Here is a 22437-nt window from a genome sequence, read left to right as displayed (position 1 = left end):
GAGTTGTTTTTTGTTTGCTTTGTTTTGCTTTTTGTGTTTTTTATTTTTTTCTTTTCTCTTGGTTTGGTTTTGGTCATATCTGCATGTGCCCTGAACAACCACTATTTATTCACTATTTTTCTTTCAATGAACTCATTATTTTTTAACTTAAATTATTAACAGTGGTTTACTGGTGCATACATTACACACATCAATTTGAATAAACATCAAATGTACCTCCAGATGCATTTTTACCTACACAGACACCCATGCGATCGCACCCAATCAAGATACACCGTATTTCCATCACCCCAGAAGGTTCCCTTGGATCACTTCCCTGTTGAGACCCTCCCCAGTAGGCAGCCACTAATCTGACTTCTGTCTGTTCTTGAACTTCATATACGTGGAGTCGTGTAGTATATACTCTCTTGAGTCTGGCTTCTTTCATCCAGTATTCTGTGAGATCTGTCCACGTTGCGGCTTGGATCAGTAAGTTTATTCCATTGTATAGCTGTACCACGGTTTGTTCATCCATTCTCTCCTTGATGGATGTCTCAGCTGTTCCTGGTTTTTGGCTACTATGAATAACACTGCTATGCTCAGACTTATATTAGTCTTTGTACGGACTTAAACATTTAACCTAAGCAAGATCACTTGTGAATTCACAGGTTTGACGTGCCAGTTTTATAAATATATAACTATTCTACATGTTTATGTGAGCATCTTATACTTTAAAAGTATTTGGTTTTTTTGTACCAACCAAGCTCACCTTTTGCAGGGTCGATGGCTACCTGCCAAACTACAGAATAGAGGTTAAGAGAACAGGCTGGCTTGGGGTGGATCCTCGGTAAGTGAATTAGCTCCTTTGAGCCTCAGTTTCTTCATCAGTAAAATGGAAGTGATAATGAAAATTGCCTCTCAAGACAGTTGAAAGGCAAAATTGGAGAATGCCATAAAAAAGGACTCAGCACAGGCTGCTATACTGTCAAGCTCGGGACTGATAGTAGTGACTGATGAGTTGGGCCTGTTAGATGCCAGCTCTCATTCCATCTGCATTTCAATCTTTTGTAATAGGTACTATTATTATCAACCTATTTTACTAATGAGGAAACAGGCTCTGCGAGGCAGTCACTTGCTCATGTTGGCGTAGTTAGTAAGTGGCCAAGCCCCAGTTACAGAAGGTGGGGCAGGAAGGACCCAGGAAGGATGAGGCTCTACGGAGGATCTGGGTACCTTTTCCTCCTGCCTCTGTGTCCTTCACCAGCACCCACTCCAAAGGCAGGCAGGGGACAGTGGGACCCATTTCTCTTTGGAGAGTGGAAGGAGCAGGGCTGGACATTTCTAGGAAAGTCCAAGCATCGCAGCCACCAGGCAGGTTGGAGGACAGACAGGGTGGGTCCGATGGGGGAGGCAGAGGAAGCAGGAAGCAGGAGGAGCAAGCCGCCTCCTTGCAGCGCTGCAGCCACAGCCGCTGGGCATCGCTACCTGCCATCTGAAGGACAAGGGGAACTGCTGATCTCAGGCGATTAGCATAACAATCCCCGATCCCGCGTCCTCGGGGCCCAAAGCTGGGTCTGCACAATCCCATTTTGAGCCAGCTCTTTCTTTAGCTGGCTAATTATGGAGGGGGGGGGGCCTGGTGCAGAGAGGGAGGGGAACAGGATCTTCTTAAAGGGCCCCTGCACCCAGGGCCCACGCTGGGGCTGGGAGTGGGAAAAGGACCCCAACAATACCTTCAGCTCTAGCAAAGTGTGGGTACCATCACCCCAGGCCATAGGGAAAAGGTTCATCCTCACTATGGATTTCACAGTGCTTCTTGTTTCAATCTTCCTTGGCTCCATTAGTGCTTGACTGGAGGGTATGAACTGTTCACAGCTGTATCCTGGGGCGAGGCACAGAGCAGGTGCTCTGATAAGTAGCTGAAGCATAGAGGCCATGGCTTCAGAATGCAGACTCGACCTACCTGTATATAATGAGGCCCCCGGACGTTGCTGATGGAGGACACTGAGGCAGCCTCACCTTTGCAGGTCCCTCAGGGTCATCTTCCTTCTGCCCTTGCCCACCCTCAGCATCCTGAATCTCTCCTTGTCCCTCCAGCCTCCTGACACTGGAAGGCAGAGAGAGATTTTGGGTGAGAATTGGCGGAGCACAGGGATAGAGCATGGTTCCAGTCCTAACTCTGCTGCTTATCACCTGTGTGATCTCGGGTAAGTCTCCTAACTGCTCTGAGACTCGATTTTCTCAGCTGTAAAATGGGGACGATCAAAACCTGTTTCAGGGGGCTTCCCTGGTGACTCAGTGGTAAAGAATCTTGCCTGCCAATGCAGGGGTGACTGGTACAATCCCTGACCCAGGAATACCCCACATGCCATGGAGTAACTAAGCTCAAGCCCATGAGCCACAACTGCTGAGCCCACCTGCTGCAACTACAGAAGCCCACGAGCCCTAGAGCCTACGCTCCGCAACAAGAGAAGCCACCACAATGAGAAGTCCACGCACCGCAACTTGAGAGTAGCCCCCACTCCCTGCAACTGGAGAAAAGCCCATACACGGCAAAGAGGACCAAGCACAGCCACAGATAAATACATAATAAATAAAAACAAAACAAAACTGTTTCAGTGGAATTCCCTATTGGTCCAGTGGTTAGGACTCTGTGCTTTCACTGCCAGGAACTAAGGTTCAATTCCCAGTTGGGAAACTAAGATCCTACAAGCCACAAGGTGCAGCCAGAAAAATATATATTTCAAACATTATTTATATGCATTCACTAAAACACCACATGGGACTGCCTGTCACATGGTTGGGGACAAGCGAATAGGAATCCTCTCTTCACCTTCCATAGAAACATCTACTGTATCATTGCCAACATGGCTATGGTTTATGAAGAAAGCAAAAGTGAAAGTCACTCATTCGTGTCTGACTCTTTGCGACCCCATGGACAGTCCACTCCAGGCCAGAATACTGGAGTGGGTACCTTTTCCCTTCTCCAAGAGATCTTCCTGACCCAGGAATCGAACTGGAGTCTCCTGCGTTGCAGGTGGATTATTTACCAGCTGAGCCACAAGGGAAACCCAGGATTGGAATAGTAGCCTGTTCCTTCTCCAGTGGATCTTCCTGACCCAGGAATTGAACTGGGGTCTCCTGCATTGCAGGCAGATTCTTACCAACTGAACTATAAGGGAAGCCCTGTGGATTATCAGGTGCCCTTTATATGCCAATCTTTCTCAGCGCTTAGATTCTCTCTTCAGCTCTCAAAACACACCCTGCAAAGTGGGTTTTGTACTGTTTGAAGAAGAGGAAAACAAAGGCAGAAAGTGACTTGCCCATGGCCACCCAGCTAGAAGTTTCAAAGGGAGCCAGGAGGCCAGCTGAACCCTAAAAGCAGTGGCTCTGGGGTCCAGGAAGTGACAGCAGACTGTGCCCCTTCTCAACTGACAGCCAGCCAGCCTCAGGCGTCTTGATCATCCGTGTGTGTTAAGGTCTGTGCTGAGTGCCAGCGGGGGACAGAGATGGGCACAAGACGGACATAGCCTGTCATTCTGCCCTCCTGGAGTTGGAATCTGACCATAGGCAAGTAATTTCTGTGAGTGGTAAGGACCTTGAAGACGAGAGTCGTTGTCGGGGAGGGGGCGCGTCTGGGAAGTTGTCTTTTGATGAAGTGATACTTGAACTTCAGGACAGCTGTGGGAAGATTGGAGAGGGAGGCAGGTTTGGGGAGAGCAAGTGCAAAGATCCTGGGGCAGGGTGGAGCAGGCCTGGGCTCGCAGCACTGGGAGAGAGGATGGAGCGGGGTGTCACGGGCAGAGGCTGGGGAGGGAGGAAGGACCTTAAGCAGGGCTCGTGGGGCTTGGTAAGAAGCGTGCTTTTCTTTCCTTCCCTCCCTTCCTTCTTTCCTTTTCTTCCCCTCCTGCCTATTTTCCCAGGCACTGGGCCGGGGGCTGGGGCCCTGGGAGTCTCTTCAGGCTTCTCCCTCTCTGCCCACCTCCCCTCCCGTCCCCTCCCCCTCCTCGTCTGAACTGCTGCCCAGCCCCCACCGGTCCAGCCCTCCCCCCCCCCACCCCCGCCCAACCCCTCCCTTCCCCCTGACAATCAGAAGGCGCCCTGGGCCCAGCTCTCCCCAGCCTTGTCCCTTTAAGGAATCCCTAAATCCGGACACCCCTCTCCTCCCCCACCTGAGAACCAATTAGGGTTCCCGAATTCAAGTAGAGGCTTTTGTGTGTCACGTGTTTGGGGAACAAAGCCCTCTCCGGCAGGAATAAAAGCTTCTATTCAGGAGCCAGTTTGTTCTCATTCTAATCGTCTCCACTTCAGCCTCGCCTCCTTCCCGGGTTCCCAGGGCCGCCCAGCCGGGCCTCACCTTCCCGCCTCAGCACCCCATATTAGAGCCCTACCCAAAGGCAGGTGGCCACAGACCCAGGGCTCAACCCATCTTCTCTTCCTGAAAGCTCCTGGGATGCCAGCTCAGGACTTGACGTGCATCCTCCCGGAGAGCTGTGACAATCCTCAGTGCGATTGAGGAAACTGAGGCTCAGAAGGGTTAGGGAACTTGTCTGGGGTCACCCAGCTAGTAAGAGGAGTCTAGACTCTAGAGCCCAAGCATTACGCTTCAGTACCCTCAGCTGGTCCTAGAGTAGGGCAGGGTGAGGGAGAAGGGAGCTGTCATTTTCAAAGCCCACGGGGCCAGGCACCTGCTGGGTATTAGAGACTCCTCACAATGCCTGCGAAGAAGCAACAACCGAGGTCAAAGTCACGGGTAAGCTGGAACTCGGGACTCGGAGGATGGAGAGACAGGAGAGTACTTTCATATAATGGAATCATTAAGAAGGATATATTGAAATGGAACGATCACTGATACATTGCCAAGAGAAAAAAGGCAATACAGAGCGTAACATAATGCCATTTGTGTAACAGAAAAAGGAAATATGGACACACACAGAGACACACATATACACCTACTGCACAGTGCTATATGGGCAGAAAACATTTAAGACAAATATATAATAAATTGTGTCCATGTTTATTCCCCCCTTTTTGGGCTTTCCTGGTGGCTCAGATGGTAAAAATCTGCCTGCAATGCAGGAGACCTGGGTTTGATCCCTGGGTCAGGGAGATCCCCTGAAGAAGGGAATGGCAACCCCCTCCAGTATCTTGCCTGGAGAATTCCGTGGACAGAGAAACCTGGCGGGCTACAGTCCATGGGGTTGCAAAGAGTTGGACATAACTGAGCGACTAACACTTTCTTTATTCCCTTTGGGGAGTGGAAATGGAGAGTAGGAAGAGACCTTAGGACTGTTCTGTCCTGTTGGAAAAAATATTTTCTCACCACAATCATGTATTTCTTTTATAACATTCAATTTTGTTTTTTGAGGTTGACTTAACCATATATGGGAGAAATATCAATAACCTCAGATATGCAGATGACACTACCCTTATGGCAGAAAGTGAAGAGGAACTCAAAAGCCTCTTGATGAAAGTGAAAGAGGAGAGTGAAAAGGTTGGTTTGAAGCTCAACATTCGGAAAACAAAGATCATGGCATCTGGTCCCATCACTTCATGGGAAATAGATGGAAAAAGTGGAAACAGTGTCAGACTTTGTTTTTTTGGGCTCCAAAATCACTGCAGATGCTGATTGCAGCCATGAAATTAAAAGACGCTTGCTCCTTGGAAGGAAAGTTATGACCAACCTTGATAGTATATTAAAGAGCAGAGACATTACTTTGCCAACCAAGGTCCGTCTAGTCAAGGCAATGGTTTTTCCCATGGTCATGTATGGATGTGAGATTTGGACTGTGAAGAAGGCTGATCGCCGAAGAATCGATGCTTTTGAACTGTGGTGTTGGAGAAGACTCTTGGGAGTCCCTTATACTGCAAGGAGATCCAACCAGTCCCTTCTAAAGGAGATCAATCCTGGATGTTCATTGGAGGGACTGATGCTAAAGCTGAAACTGCAATACTTTGGCCACCTCATGCGACGAGTTGACTCACTGGAAAAGACTCTGACGCTGGGAAAGGTTGGGGGCGGGAGGAGAAGGGGACGACGGAGAATGAGATGGCTGGATGGCATCACCGATTCTGTGGACATGAGTTTGAGTGTACTCCGGGAGTTGGTGATGGACAGGGAGGCCTGGTGTGCTGTGATTCATGGGGTCGCGGAGAGTCGGACACTACTGAGCGACTGAACTGAACTGAACTAACCATATAAAGTGTAGAATTCTGCTGCCTTTGGTAACATTCATAATGTTGCATGACCATCACTTCTATCTAGTTCCAAAATATTTTCATCCCTCTTAAGCAGTTATTTCCATTCTGCCCTCCCTTGACTGCTAGCAACTACAAACCTCCTTTCTGTCTCTATGGATTTGCCTTCTCTGGATATTTCATAGAAATGGAATCATAAAATATGTGACCTCTTGTGGTCTGGCTTCTTTCACTTAGCGTCAGGTTTTTGAAGCTCAGCGTGTTGTAGCAGGTATCAGTGAGCCATTCCTTTTCATGGTTGAATTATATTCCCCGGTATGGATACACCACTATTTGTTTATCCATTCATTCCTTGATGAACATTTGGGTTGTTTCCATCTCTTGGCTTTTGTGAGTAGTGCTTCTATAGTCTGTCTTCAAGTTTCATTTGAATACCTGTTTTCAATTCATTTGGGTATATGCGTAGGAGCTGGGTCATAGGGTAATTCTATACTTTTTGAAGAAATGCCAAAGTGTTTTTCACAACATTGCACTATTTAACACACCACAGTGCATGAGAGATTACGATTTCTCTGAATTCTTATCAATACTTGCAATTTCCTAATTTTTTTTTTTTTACTGTAGCCATCCTAGTGGGTGTGAAGTGACATCTCATTGTGGCTTTTACTTGCATTTGTGTTTGTGATGGTTAATGACGTTGATCATCTTTTAATGTGCTTATTTGCCATTTGTGTATCTTCTCTAAAGAAATATCTATTCTAGTTTTTTGTGAATTTTTAATTGGGTTCTTTATCCTTTTTTTATTGAGTTGTAAGAGTCCTGTGGGCTTTCCTGGTGGCTCAGTGGTAAAGAATCTACCTGCCAATGCAGGAGACTCAGATTCCATCTCTGGGTTGGGAAGATCCCCTAGAGAAGGAAATGTCAATCCACTCCAGTATTCTTGCCTGGGAAATCCCATGGACAGATAAGCCTGGTGGCCTACAGTCCATGGGATTGCAAAGAGTCAGATACAACTTAACAACTAAAGAACAACAACAGAGTTCTTATGGTATATTCTGGAGACTGTGCTGCGTGCTTAGTTGCTTCGGTCGTGTCCTACTCTTTGCAAACCCATGGGCTGTAGCCCACCGGGCTCCTCTGTCCATGGCATTCTCCAGGCAAGAATACTGGAGTGGGTTGCCATTTCCTTCTCCAGGGATCTTCCTGACCCAGGGATTGAACCTGAATCTATTGAAGCTCCCATATTGCAGGCAGATTCTTTACTGCTAAGCCACAAGGGAGGCCCCTTCTGGAGACTAGACCCTTATATATAATTTGCAAGTATTTTCTCCCGTATTGTCAGTTGTCTTTTTACCTTGATAGTGTCCTTTGCTGTACAAAACTTTTCAATTTTCATAAAGTCTATCCATTTCTTCTTTTATGTTTGTGCTTTTGGTGACATAACTGAGAATCCATTGCCAAATCCACAGTCATAGGAGTGCAGATTCACTCCTATGTTTCCTTCTGAGAGTTTTACAGTGTTAGGTCTTTGATTTATTTTGAGTAAGTTTTTAAATGTAGTGTGAGGTAGGGACCTACCTAACTTCATTCTTTTCCTTGCAGCGATTCTATCATAATTGTTTTCAATCCTTGTCCTTGCTATCTTAACCAATGATCTCCAAATGTTTATGATCAGACATCCCTAGAGGAGATCGTCTTTGAGCCCATATCTTTAGTATATGTAGAGATACTTATTTTATTTATTTTTTGGCCATGCCTAGAGGCTTGCAAGATCTTAGCTCCTCAACCAGGGATCAAACCCTTGGCCCCTGCAGTGGAGTCTTAACCACTGGACCACCAAGTAAGTTCCTATAGATATACTTATTTATAAAGTATATAGGTGTACAATTATAATATCTATGTTATAAAATGTATACAAAGGATCATTTTAAGAGATGAAATAGGAAATTCCCTGGCTGTCCAGTGGTTAGGACTCTGCAGTTTCACTGCCAAGGGCCCAGGGGTTTAATGCCTATTCAGGGAACTAAGATCCCACAATCAGCCTCTCAGTGCTTCAAAAAAAAAAAAAAAAAAGATGAATAGAACAAAATGTAGAAGGCCTGGTCTTTTCTTGGTGGATCACATCTTGAGAGTTCCCAGGGCTCTCGCCCTTCTCTGGAGCCTGCTGGTCCTGAGGACAGAGCAAAGTCGGCTGTCCTTCTCAAGGGACAGCTGGGGTTGCTGGTGGGATGGTGGGAGAGTGAGCACTCCAGGTTGGATCTGATGTCCCTCTTCTGGGTTACAAAGTCTGGTGTCAGAAGGGCAGGTGTTTGAACCCTTGCTCTGACTCCTAGTTGTGTAAACTCAGATAAATGGCTTTGCTTTCCAAGCCTCAAAGAACATGAGTGAGTGAGTGAAAGTCGCTCAGTCATGTCTGACTCTTTGCGACCCCATGGACTATACAGTCCATGGAATTCTCCAGGCCAGAATACTGGAGTGGGTAGCCTTTCCTTTCTCCAGGGGATCTTCCCAACCCAGGGACCAAACCCATGTCTCCCGCATTGCAGGCAGATTCTTTACCAGCTGAGCCACAAGGGAAGCCCTCGGATAACATAGTCCTCATTTACTTCATGGGCTTCCCAGATGGCTCAAGTGGTAAAGATCCCATCTGCCAATGCAGGAGATGTGGGTTCCATTCCTGGGTCAGAAAGATCCCCTGGGGGAGGAAATGGCAAGCCACTTCAGTATTCTTGCTTTTAAAATCCCATGGACAGAGGAGCCCTGGGGTTGCAGAATCGGACACGACTTAGTGACTGCACACACACACATACACCACTTATAAACTTATAAACCACTTCATGGGGTGGTTTGTGATACAAATGAGTACAGGGCCTGGCACCTGATAATGTCTCAGTAAACCATAATCCATAATGGGACTTCCCTGGTAGTCCAGGGGCAAAGACTCCATGCCCACAGGCAGGGGGCCTGGGTTCAATCCCTTTCAGGGAACTGGATCCCACATGCTGCAACTAAGACTTGGCACAGCCAAATAATGAAAAAACAAAAAACAATGATCATTATTACTATAGTTAAGGAGCCAAGTTCTGACAGACCTTCTGATCTTCTTCTTCCAGCAAAAAATTTCAAGGCAGATACTCCTGGTTGGAGGAACTGAAGGAAGGGATAGGGAAGGGAAGCAGGGAGAGGCCATCCTGGAATGGGCCAGCCCATACTCTGAGGAGCAGTGTGGTGTGATGGGTGAGACAGAGGTGTCTTGAGTGGAGAGGCCTGGGTGGCCTGTTCTTCCTCTTACCAGCCACGTGACCTTGGCCAGATAGTGACACTTTGCTGAACCTCAGCATCCTCATCAGTCCAAGGGAGATAATAATAATTGCACTTGAGCAAGTGAAAGTGCTTGCCCTGCCAGAAGAGCTTGAAGCACAGCAGTGATTATTATTACTACTTGACACTTAAAGAGGATTTTGTATCTACCACCCTACTTACCCGTTTGTTCATTTTATCGAGATTTATGTAGTGCCAACTACGTGCCAGCCATATGATGGGGAACAGGAGAAGACAGTCCTTACTTTGAAGAAGCTTACAACCTAGGGATACACAGGCATTAACCAAGCAGTAGGTACATGTGAATCTTCACTGTGGCAGATGCTATGAGGGAGAAAGAGTGGGGAAAAGGCAAAGGAATAAAAGATCAGAGAAGTGATGCGGGGAAGTCCCGTGGGGAAGTGACATTTATCCGGAAAGATGTAAAGGAAGGAAGCAGGCACCGAAGGAAGGGGTATTCCCGGCTGGAGGCAGCAGGGTCAGACTGGGGAAGGGTGTCCAGGCTCAGGCAAAGGTGCTGCAGGTTGAGTAAAGGGGGCTGCAGGCTGAGAGAAGAGGGCGAAGGGCAGGCACTCCAGGATGGAAACAGATGCTCCTGGCCGGAGGACGGTGGCTCCAAGGCGCTCCGTGGAGAGAGAGTTTGGTGATTCCAGGTTCTGAAAGGCCAGCTGATCAAGAGAAAAGAGAGGAGGCAGGATGTGGGGGAGATGAGGCTGGAGAGGCAGACAGATGCCAGTTTATCTGGAGTTTCCTGGGCCACTGTGTTTGGATTTCATTCTATCACTGCAGGAAGCTATTAGAGGGTTTTCAGCCTGGGGCAGAGAGCCAGAGCAACCGCTGGAATACCAGGTGTGCTTTACAGACATCTTACTGAGGGCATGGTACCTGGACCTGGTGGTGGATGAGACAATGCACAGAAGTGATTGGATTCTCAAGTGGCTTAGAACCAGCCTGGGGACTCCCTGGTGGTTCAGTGGCTAAGACTCCACTCCCAATGCAAGGAGCCAGGGTTCGATCCCTAATCAGGGAACTAGACCCCACATGCTGCAACTAAAGATCCTACATGTCACAACGAAGATTGAAGATCCTTCCTTGCCACAATTAGGACCCAGCATGGCCAAATAAATAAATATTTTTGAAAAAGAATCAACTTGTGTGAAAATCCCAGCTCCCTATTTCTTTGCCATATGACCTTGGGATGTTATATATCCTCTCAGGGTCTGGGTCTTCTCTTCTGCCAAGTGAAGTTGATAAATGCACCTACCTCAGTTTGGGAGGGAAAATGATATGAGTCAATTAATGTGTACTACTTAGCTAAGCACCTGGCATATTGTAAGCTGTGACTAATGGTAATTATCACTCCTATTCTTCTTATTATTGTTTTTCTGTTATGTCCAATAAAGAGAGGTGGGCCTGGTGATGGAATATTTGCCTTAAACCCCAGGTAAACATTTAGCACTATGGTTGGAACATAACAGACATGTAGTATTTGCTGAATGAGTGGATGGATGAATGAATAAGTAAATCTTTCTCTGTTTCTGGTGAGAGAGTTCCATCCTGCGTCCAGTCTACCAACACTGCTTGAGCCTTAATGTAGACCCAGCACCATGCTGTGCAGTGGATGTAGGAAATGCGTACGCAGTTCAGTCAACACGGGTGCCCACTGCCTCTCATTCAGGGAGTGCCCACTCCTTTATTTCTGCTTTCTGATCCAGCTCAAATGCCAATCTTCCTTTCTTCTCCAACCTGCTGTTCCTTCCCTCTGTTGAGCCTGCAAAGCTCTCTTAAGGTCTTATGATCCTCCTACTTTACTTAATATACTGTAATTTGTCCCTTTACTGGACTGTAAACTCCTTAAGCTATGGTTTTTCCAGTAGTCATGTATGGATGTGAGAGCTGGACCATAAAGTTTAAGTGCCGAAGAACTGATGCTTTTGAATTGTGGTGCTGGAGAAGGCTCTTGAGAGTCCCTTGGACTGCAAGGAGTTCAAAGCAGTCAATCCTAAAGGAAATCAATCCTGAATATTCACTGGAAGGACTGATGCTGAAGCTGAAGCTCCAATACTTTGGCCACCTGATATAACGAGCTGACTCACTGGAAAAGACCCTGCTGCTGGGAAAGATTGAAGGCAAAAGAGGATTGAAGGCGACAGAGGATGAGATGGTTGGATGGCATCATCGACTCAAAGGACATGAGTTTGAGCAAACTCTGTGAGATAGTGAAGGACAAGGAAGCCTGGCATGCTGCAGTCTATGGGGTTACAAAGAGTCAGATACAACTTATCAACTCAACAAAACAGCAATGAACTCCTCAAGAAGTGGCAGCAGGTCTCATTCAGGTGTAGATTTCTCCAAGGGAACTGACTTTGTAGAAAATGCATACTGGATTTATTCGGTGGGAAGTGAAGAGACAAAAATGGACCCACCAAGTACTTGGGCAAGAGTCTTTGCAATTTTTTGTTTTGCTTTAATTTGGCTGTGCTGAGTCTTAGTTGTGGCACCCAGAATCTTCACTGTGGCATGCCGGATCCAGTTCCCTGATCAGGGATGGAATCCAGGTGCCCCGCATTGGAAGCTTAGAGTCTTAACCACTGGACCACGAGGGATGTCCCAACCCTTCTCTCTTTGGATCTCTAAGTTTTTCCATCTGTAAAGTAAGAAGGTTTCAGAGGCTTTTCATGGCAGCTGTTCTCAACCTTTCTGAAATTGGGACACTCCTGATGGAATGACAATCCCATATAATGCATAATTCCATGGGCATTCAGATAAGATAGTCAGAAGCCCTATATAACCCCAACTCTTCCTGGAAAGCACATCGGAGAGCATGTCTGAAGGTCAGGGAGCAAGTGTGACGTTATTTATAGACATAACCTTGAGTCCACCATTCCTCATTTGTTTATTTCTTTCTGTTCTTTTCTTTCATTTTTTTTGAAAGTAAGTAATGAGGGAGTGTTTAAGAATACCCGGTCAGAGGGTCAGAGGCTTCCCTAGTGGTCCAGTGGTTAAGAACCTGCCTTGCAATGTAAGAGATGCACATTTGGTCCTTGGTCAGGGAAGTAAGATCCCACATGCTGCAAAGCAACTAAGGCTGAGTGCTGTGGAACCCATGCACCACAAGAAGAAAGCCCTTGAGCTGCAACAAGAGATCCCACACAACACAACAAAGATCCCCTTTGCCAAAATTAAATTAAAGAAAAAAAAGAACACCAGGTCAGAAGCCAGGAGGCCTGCATAGAAATCTCCTCTTCACCACTTCTGAGTTGAATAACTTTAGACAACTTACTGAGACTGGGTTTTCTTTTTTCTTTATTATTGTTATTACGATTATTAGTTTACTCTGATCCTGGGTTTTCTGGTTTGCAAAATTGGAGGATCAGAGCAGTACCAACCTCAGAGGACTGTGGAGAGGATTAAGAAAGATCATGCAGAGAAGTTCTTAGCATCATCCGGACCAGGTGTCAAGGGTTCAGAGAAATTGTCTATATCTACATGTACTGTGATTAGTTACATGACCAGTGACTCAGCGGTAAAGAATCTGCCTGCCAATGCAGGAGACTCAGGTTTGATTCCTGGGTGGGGAAGATCCCCTGGAGAAGGGAATGGCAATCCACTCCAGTATTCTTGTTAGGATAATCCCATGGACTGAGCAGCCTAGCAGGCTACAGTCCATGGGGTCGCAACAGTCGGACACAACTGAGCACGCACACACACATAACACACTAGAAGAGTAGGACAAGAAGCTACAGGCTGAAAACTACGCTTTTGATTAGCTTCTCCAAAGTTAATCTTTTGTGGTTTTCTGACCCATTCCTGGGGGTCCTGAGTACAGGTAGATTTCTCTGCTAAGATGCCAAGCAGATTTATGGATGTAGCTCATTTTTTCTTTGTTTTCCAATATGATTTAAAAAATTTTAAATATTTGGCTGTGCCAGGTCTTAATTGCAATAATCGGGATCTTTAGTTGTGCACACAGGTGTGTTTTTGGTTTTTTTTAAGCTGTAGCACATGCACTCTTAGTTGAGGTATGTAGGATTTAGTTCCCCAACCAGGGATCAAGGGTGGGGGTCTATATTGGGAGTCTTAGCCAATGTACCAGGGAAGTCCCAATAGCACATTCTTTCTTTGCCTGGTTACTCTTTCCCCCACTGTCTCTTCCTAGCTTCTTTTTATTTATTTATTTTTAAAATTTTGCCTTTTTAGTAAAGCATGATGTTCTTTTTTATTGAGCTATAATTTAAATAAAGTGAAATGTACATATTTTAAGTGCATCGCTTGATGAACTTTTATATATAACTACAACCCACAGTAAATAAGATGCAGACCTGTGTGCATCTCACCACATGTGACTACAGGGCACTTGAAATGTGGCTAGTCCAACCTAGGAAGTGCCATAAAGTATACTTTATATATCAACTAATGTAGAAGATATCTTAACAATTGTATTTGGTTGACAGCTCTGGTTTGCATCTTAGTTCTATTGGAAAGTGCTAGTATAAAAGAACCTTTTCATCCTCCAGAAAATTCTTCCTTGCTTTCCAGGCAATATCTGCTCCCTTCTCACCTCCCCCAAAACAAACACTATACCAATTCCTCTCCCCATAGATTCAGAAGTTTTGTTTCAGAACTTCATATAAATGGAATCACATAGTATATATATATATTTTTTTTCACACAGTATATATTAAGGGTTCAACTTCTTTTGGTCAACATAATGTTTTTGAAATTCATTCATGTATCAGTCATTCATCCGTTCTTATTTTTGTGTAGTATTCCATTGTATGAATAGATCATACGGTAGTTTATTCATTCTCCTATTAATGGACATTTGAGTTGCTTCCAATTTCTGACTATTATGAATAACGCTCCTATGACTATTCTTGAAAAAGTCTTTCAATTGTCTCATCAATTATATTTACTGTGTTTTTTCTTATTGTTAAGATGAATCCATACCCACAAACTTCCCAGGTGGTGTTGGTGGTAAAAGAACCTGCCTGCCAACACAGGAAGCACAGGAGATGCGGATTCGATCCCTGGGTCAGGAAGATCCCCTGGAGAAGGAAATGGCAACCTGCTCCAGTATTTTAGCCTGGAGAATCCCATGGACAGAGGAGCCTGGAGGGCAGTGGTCCACAGGGTTGCAAAGAGTCAGACACGATTGAAGCAACTCAGCACACGCACTGACAGGAAAAATCCATTTGCATATTAACACACAACGTGGCCCCACCCCTGTTTGATGTTAATGGTTTATGTTTGGTGTAAGTCTTTTCAAACCTTTTCCTCCATGTATAGAATCAAGTATTATTATTATTCCTGGCAAAGGGAATGGCTACCCACTCCAGTATTCTTGCCTGGAGAATTCTATGGATGGGGGAGCCTGGAGGCCTACAGTCCATGGGGTCGCAAAGAGTCGGACTAACACACACACACGCATTATCATTATTAATAAAATTCTCACTTTGTTTCTTCCTCCCTTGACTACCTGACCTCTGGAGATGGCTGCGTGCCTCTTGATTCTTTCCCTGCTTGTTCTAAAGTCCCTAGAAGACCAAAACTAGAAAAGACATAGGGATGGTCCTGGGAAGGCAAATACATGGCACTTCTTCTATATTCCTTCATTACCTGTATCCATGTCAGACATCGCTAATCAATCACAGCTTTCTATCCTTGCCCTGCCCCAGCCACTACTAATCAATAGAAAAACTGAAACCAATTTCCCATGTCTGAAATAATCTGGCCACCTTCCATTTTGCTGATGAATAAACTAGGGCTCAGACAGGGGAAGAGCCTGCTTCAAGGTCAGAGATGGAGCCCCAAGCTCCTGACTTCCTGTCTAATGCTTTTTCTACCATATTCACTGATTCCAGAAACAATTTCACTGGGATACCTGAAAACCTGGTCTCTAGGGAAAGAGCAATTTATTCCCCAAACAGCGCTCACAGATGGGACCCTCTCTTTTAGGCAGCCCCTCATCTTTATGCCTTGCCTGACTGTAACCGGAAGCCCCTGCCAACAGACTGGCATCCCTTCCCCCACAGACCTGCAGTTTCTGTGCTTCAGGTCTGCAGTTTCAGTTTCCCAAAATAAACATTTAAAAAAATAAAAAATAAATAAAGGAGGCAGGCTCTTAGCATCTTTGTCTTCAGCTCCAGAATTGTGGAATTATTAACTGACCATACTAAATCAAATTGTTAATTACAACAGAGCGGCGACTTCAGATGCTGAAACCGTGAAACTCCCCAAAGCATCCGCCTTTCACCAACACATCAAACTGATTCTGTCTGTCATTGGAAGCGACAGTGAGAAAGTGGGAGAGTCAGCAGGCCTGGACAGACTGTGGGTATTCTCAGCTGGGCAAGCAGAATAGTTTATTTAATTCTCTCTCTGCCAGGGCAAGGGGGAAAAGTCAGAGAGAAAAAAATGGAGACAGAACGTAGCCTAATGTTTGAGTTGGGTTGAGTTGGGTTTAGACTGGCCCCACACCCTTGCTAGCCGTGTAACGCTGGGCATGTCATTTCTGGTATCTGAGTCTCAGTTTCTTCATCTGTAAAACAGGCATGTTAATAGAACCTACTTATTGGATTATTGCAGTGATTAAAATGACTTGCTTAAAAAGTTGCAGTTTTATAGTAGTAGTTTTATCTCTTGTATTTGACTCTAGATTGTAAGCTCTGCAAGGGCCAAGAGAGCTGCCTGTCTCATTCGTTGTAGCACCCTCCAGCGCTAGCACAGTGACGAGTTCTAGGCAGGGATTTACTGAACACCTAGTCTAAGGTATGGTCCTGAGGATGGAGATGATGGTGCACAAGATTGCAAAGCAGCTTAGCACAGATACCCTGCCCTTAAGTAGCTCTCCTATCAGCCTAAGAGTCCAGAACCTCTGTAATAATCTTTGTTATGCATGAAATAGGTAGATTATATAATAGAGCAGTTCATGGTGGAGATTCCGGCATCAAACTTGCTACCATTCTGATCTTTATTAGCAGGTCTACCTCTCGATGCTTCTGTTTCCAGATGGGGAAAATAGGAGCCTGCCTAACAAAACTGTTGTGGGGACTGAATGAGTTTTGTGGAGCGAAGTGTCTGTGTGTGTGTTTGCTTAGTCACTCAGCCTTGAACATACTAATTGCTCAATAAATCGGGACCCCCATGGACGGTAGCCCACCAGGCTCCTCTGTCCATGGATTTTCACAGGCAAGAATTCTGGAGTGGGTTGTCATTTCCTTCTCCAGGGGATCTTCCTGACCCAGGAGTCAAACACAAGTCTCCCGCACTGCAGGCAGATTCTTTACCCGTCTGAGCCACCGGGGCAGCTCAATAAATCTTAGTTATTACTTTTCCCATTTACTATGTGATTTTGGACAAATTACTAAACTTCTCTAAGACTTTTTCCTGGTCAGTAAAATAAAAATACAAGAGTTCCTACCTTGAAGAATTGCTGGAAGAATGAAATGGGAAGATCCCTGAAAAGTGCTTAGCACAGTGCTGGTATGTGGAAAGTACTTAATAATTTCTAAATGATAGTAATAGTTGTAAGGAGGTCCGACCTTACAATAGTAACAATAATGATTTTTAAAAAAAGGTGCTACAGGAGAAAAGAGTAAATTTCATTTTGATGGACAGACACAGAGCTAAGAGAAAGGTTTATAACAGGTAAGTGATTTTTTTTTCTAACAACTTTATTGAGATATAATTCACATACCCTATAGCTCAGCGGGTAAAGAATCTGCCTGCAGTGCAGGAGGTGTAGGAGACATGGGTTTGATCCCTGGGTCAGGAAGATTCCCTGCAGGAGGAAATGGCAACCCACTCCAGTATTCTTGCCTGGGAAATTCCATGGACAGAGCAGCCTGGGGGCTACAGTCCATGGAGTCACAAAGAGTCGGATACGACTGAGCACACACATACACAATTCACATACAGTACAATTTACCCATTAAAAGTTTATAATTCGATAGTTTTTAGTGTGTTCACAAAATTGTGCAACTATCACCATAACCAATTTTAGAATAAATATGTCATCACTCCAAATAGAGACCTATATCCACTAGCAGTCACTTTGCTTTCCCTCAATCTCCAGTTTTCCCACCACCGAAACCCTAGACAACCACCAGTTCACTTCCTGTTTCTGTGGATTTCCTGATTCTGTGGACATCTCAGGTAAATGGAATCACACAGTTATGTGGCCTTTTGTTTCCAGCTCCTTTCACTTAGCATCACGTCTTCAAGGTTCATCCACTTTGCAGCAGGTCTCAGTATTGAATCCTTTGTATGGCCAAATAATATTCCATTGTATAGATTTGATAGATATTTCAGTTGTTTCCACTTTTTGGCTATTATGAATAATGCTGCTGTGAACTGACATGTATAAGTTTTTGTGCAGATTATGTTTCCCTTTCTCTCTGGGGGTATATACCTAGGAGTGGAATTTCTGGATTGTATGGTAATTCAAGCTTAACCTTTTGAGGACCTGCTTTTCTAGACTGTTTTCCACAGTGCTGTACCATTTTACATTCCCACCAGCAATGCACAAAGGATCCAGTTTCTCCACATCCTTACCAACAGTTGGTATTATCTATCTTTCTGATTATAGCCATCTTGGTGGGTGTGAAGTGGTATCTCATTGTGGCTTTGATTTGTACTTTCCTGATGGCTAATGATGTTGGGGCATCTTTTCATGTGCTTATCGGCCACTTACATATCTTCTCTGAGGAAATGTCTATTCAGATCCTTTGCTCATTTTTAATTGTTATTTATCTTTTTATTGTGGCTTCCCTGGTGACTCATTGGTAAAGAATCTGCCTGTAATGAAGGAGATATGAGTTTGATCCCTGGGTTTGGAAGATCCACTGGAGGAGGAAATGGCAACCCACTTCAGTATTCTTGCTTGAGAAGTCCCATGGACAGAGGAGCCTGGCAGGCTATCCTTTTATTATTGAGCTGCACAACTTCTTTATATATTCTATATAATACAAGTCCCTTAGAAAATACATGACTTGCAAAATTTTTCTCCTCTTCTTTGGGTTGTTTTTTTCACTTTCTTGCCCATTTTTTGGTTTTGCCCTGCAACATGTGGGATCTTAGTTCTCAGATCAGGGATCAGACCCCTGCATTGGAAACTTGAAGTCTTAACCATTGGACTGCAAGGGAAGTCCCATTGTTCTATTTACTTTCTTGATGGTGTCCTTTGAAGTGCAAAGGTTTCGATGTTAATGATGTCCAACTGTTCTTTCTTTTTATAGTTTTAGGTCTCTGAACCATTTTGAGTTGATTTTTGTATATGGTGTGATGAAGAGATGACACTTAATTCTTTGGCATGTGGACATCCAGTTGAAGAGATTGTTCTTTTCCCATTAAATTGTGTTCATGCCCTTATCAGCAAATCAGTTGATCATAAATGTGAGGTGTTATTTCTGGACTCTCAGTTTTGTCCTGTTGATCTCCATGTATACCCTTATGCCAGTTCCACACAGTCCTGAAGGGAACTGAATTTGAATTGGATGAAGTTAACTGGACGTGGGGATACACAGTCACAGAGCTTCCTCCGAAATGCTTCAGAGTAGTTAAGGTGTTTTTGTATACATGATCTCACTTAAGTCTTGTAGCAATTCTGGGAGTAAATGCAAGTCCAGCAGTTCAGTTCAGTCGCTCAGTCATGTCCGACTCTTTGCGACCCCATGAACTGCAGCACGCCAGGCCTCCTTGTACATCACCAACTCCCGGAGTCCACCCAAACCCATGTCGGTGATGCCATCCAACCATCTCATCCTTTGTCGTCCCCTTCTCCTCCCGCCCTCAATCTTTCAAATCCCTAAACCCACACAATCAGAAATAGTGGTGGTTCCAGGACCAACCTGTGGACCCCAGGACTCTTGATCAAGTGCTCTCATTACCCCTGGCCAATTGCTTGCTGCCCAGAAATTTGGGGAAAGTAAAAAGTATAGAGAGAAATTAAGGCAAAATTGTGGGCGGGGGGAAGGATGTTGGACTGACTGATTATAAATGTTTGGTTCCTAATCAGCTTGTGATAAAATTTCCCTTCTCCTCCTGCATGGACAAGAAATGGGATGTTCTGGGTAATCCAGGGTTTTGCATTTTCAAAGAATGAGAACACAGTGAAATTCTCTCAACACTAAAACCGCACAGGCTGTAACTTAATCTTTAATTTTGTTGTTGTTGTCATTCTAGAAGACTCTTTAGTATATTTGAAAGCAGCATTTCTTCAAGAGTGGTCCAAGGAAAAACCTCAGCTATCAGCACTGGATGCTTGTCTAAAAATGCCATTTTCAGAGTCCCCGTCCACCCTGTGTCTACTGAAAATCACTGGGTGATTTTTTTTTTTTTAATGCATGTTAAAGTTTGGGAACCACTGCTTTGGAGCAGTGAAAATCAAATTATGAATATCAATTATCATTGCACTTAGGAGATGCGGGCATTCTGCTTAAATGAGAGTTCTGGATAACAGATTAATGGACCTCATTTCCTTCAAGTCTTGACTGAAACATCACCCTCCCTGTGAGGAATGTGAGGACGTTCCTGATGTAAAATTGCTTATCACCCTCTCCCCCATGCCCCCTACCCTCATCATCCCCCTTCCTTCTCCCTGGCACTTACCATTAAGCAACTGACAAATCACCAGTTTTATTTATCTATTTATTTATTGTCTGATTCCTGTCTCTAGTAAGCAAGTTTCGCCAAGGTAGCTGCTAGGAATATCGCACCTAAAACAGTGTCTGGTAGGTAGCAGGTGTTCAATAAGTATTTGTGGAATGAATGAATGTGCCAAGTTGCATCTTGGTACTTGGGTGGAATGTCATTGGCCCACTGTATTTCTCGAGAGGATTTTTTTTTTTTTAAGTATAAACCAATTAATGCTTTAATTTTCTGAGTGGTTTTTCAGGGTGTGTCATACTAGAGAGAAAGAACTGGAACCGAATCCTCTAATCTCTTAATTCTGGGGTCTGGGCCAGTTGCTCTAAAGATCATTTTTTCTTAATGCCGCTGAGATCTTCATTTTACTATGAGGACCATCCATTTACAGCTGCACTGTCCTATGAAGGCTACCCCTCGAAGGACTCCTTGCCCCTACTGTGAACAAAGTGGAAGGAAGCAATGAGACTGAGATGAGCCTGCAGTGGGAGGGGACTTCTGTAAATTCACCCCACACGTGACAGGTAGTGACAACAAGTAGACGCTTCCTCCTCTGAGGTCCTGCACGAGGAGGATAATAAATGGATCTTCTCCCACCCGGCTTGGCCGGCTCTGCACAAATGATCCTTACCCACCTCCCACCCTCCAACAGCTAGTACCCAACAGCACTAGCGCCAAATCAATGCTCATGGGCGCTTGGGGCTCCCTCCTCCTGTCTCCCCATTGGCCCCATTTTACACAAGGGAAACCTGAAAATCAGACCTAGGAATGGTCAGTTCCCTAACACCGGAGATGCACCCTGTTGACCCCTATCCGTGTCTCTTCCAATACACACCTGATATTCCAGTTTGTATTAAGATGGTGAGAAATACCATGTGTGGGGGCACCCCCCCCAGTCTGGGGGTGTCTGAGAAAATGTGGAACCAGTCAGATGATAAAAACAGGAAAAAGCAAGTTTGTTTCTAGTGTTATGCACACAGGGTGGCAGGATATACCTGCTGAGTGTTCCCAGAAAGTCCCCAAGGAAACCATTAACTTGAATCTCTCACGTTCTGCTACCAGAGGTGGCTGGGGCGGGGGCGGGGAAAGTATACTGGGAGGAGGGGGATGGGCATCCTTGCAGAGGTCAGGTTTCCGTAGCCCAGAGCTCCTGCACACATTAATAAAAGGTGGTTGACTTGAGGGTGGAGGTCAAGGTGAGCAAGGGGCTTGTCAGCGAGGATTCCCCCCGGGTTAGGGAGAGTGGACTGAAGGGGGCGGTGAGGGAAGGAGTGGAGGCGAGTTTGGAGGGGGCGGGCTTGTGTGGCGCTGAGACCGCCCCCCCACCCCAGCAGGGTTGGGGATTTGGGGAGGAGTGGCTGCTTAGCCTCCTGCTTTGACCCTTTCTTGACTGGTTTCTGCCAGGGAATTGACGAGAGCCTGTGGATTTGGAGAGATGGGGTAGGGAGAGTGGCCTGAATCTGCCCGCGATCCAGGGTGGACTAGCCGGGCTAGAGGGAGGGCGTTTAAGGGGTGGGCGAGATGGCTCCCAAGAGCCTAGGGCAAAGGCACTAGAGGGTCTCAGAGACCCAGAAGATGGGGATGTGGGGAGAAGACGGGAAGGCGTTTGCCTCCATGGGGAGCCCTTTAAGTTGAGACGGACCGAGAGAAGTATCTTCAAACGCACTGGGCTGGCATCTTGGGTTCTTCCAATCCGATGGGTTGGGGTTTAGAACTCTGCAAAAAAAAGTGGGGGCGGTCATTCAAAGAGGAAGGTGCGCAGCTGAGCCAACGGGCTCCTAAACTGGAAGCGGGGGGTGGGGGGCCCTCTGGAGGCGCTGACCTTTCCCCCAGCCTCCATAGGGACTGGCTGGTGAGCCTCTGGGACCTGCTTTCCCGAATCTAGACAGAAGTTCGAGCAGGGCTGACCAGAGTTAGCCGGGGAGTGAGGCAAACGGTGGTGACTCCTCACATTGGGGAGGTGGGGGCAGTGGGCAACCGGCAAACCAAGAACCCGAGCTCGGAGCAGGAGGGTTTCCTTAAAACGACTATAGAGTCCACGGCTGTGAATGGAGGGGTTGGGGGTAGGGGGACCCGAGAAGAAGTCTCAGAAAGGGTGGAGGGAAACTAACACGGTTTCTACTGGGGTGCTGATGGAGGCTCCCCGCTCGGGACGCGAGGCACCGAGAGGGTTCCCCGAACTGGACTTGCGGGAGTGGGGGGAGGTATGGGACACTGGGAGTGGACCGAGGGCCGCCGTGTGGGGAACTCTAAATTAGGTTTAGCGGAAATTGGGGGCTCGGAGGGCGATTC

Source organism: Moschus berezovskii, chromosome 19, assembly GCF_049115385.1.
Source record: "Moschus berezovskii isolate FMDL1 chromosome 19, NW_MosBer_1.0, whole genome shotgun sequence".
Lineage (NCBI taxonomy): Eukaryota > Metazoa > Chordata > Mammalia > Artiodactyla > Moschidae > Moschus > Moschus berezovskii.
The sequence above is the reverse complement of the archived record's forward strand: the minus strand, read 5'-3'. Positions refer to the sequence as shown.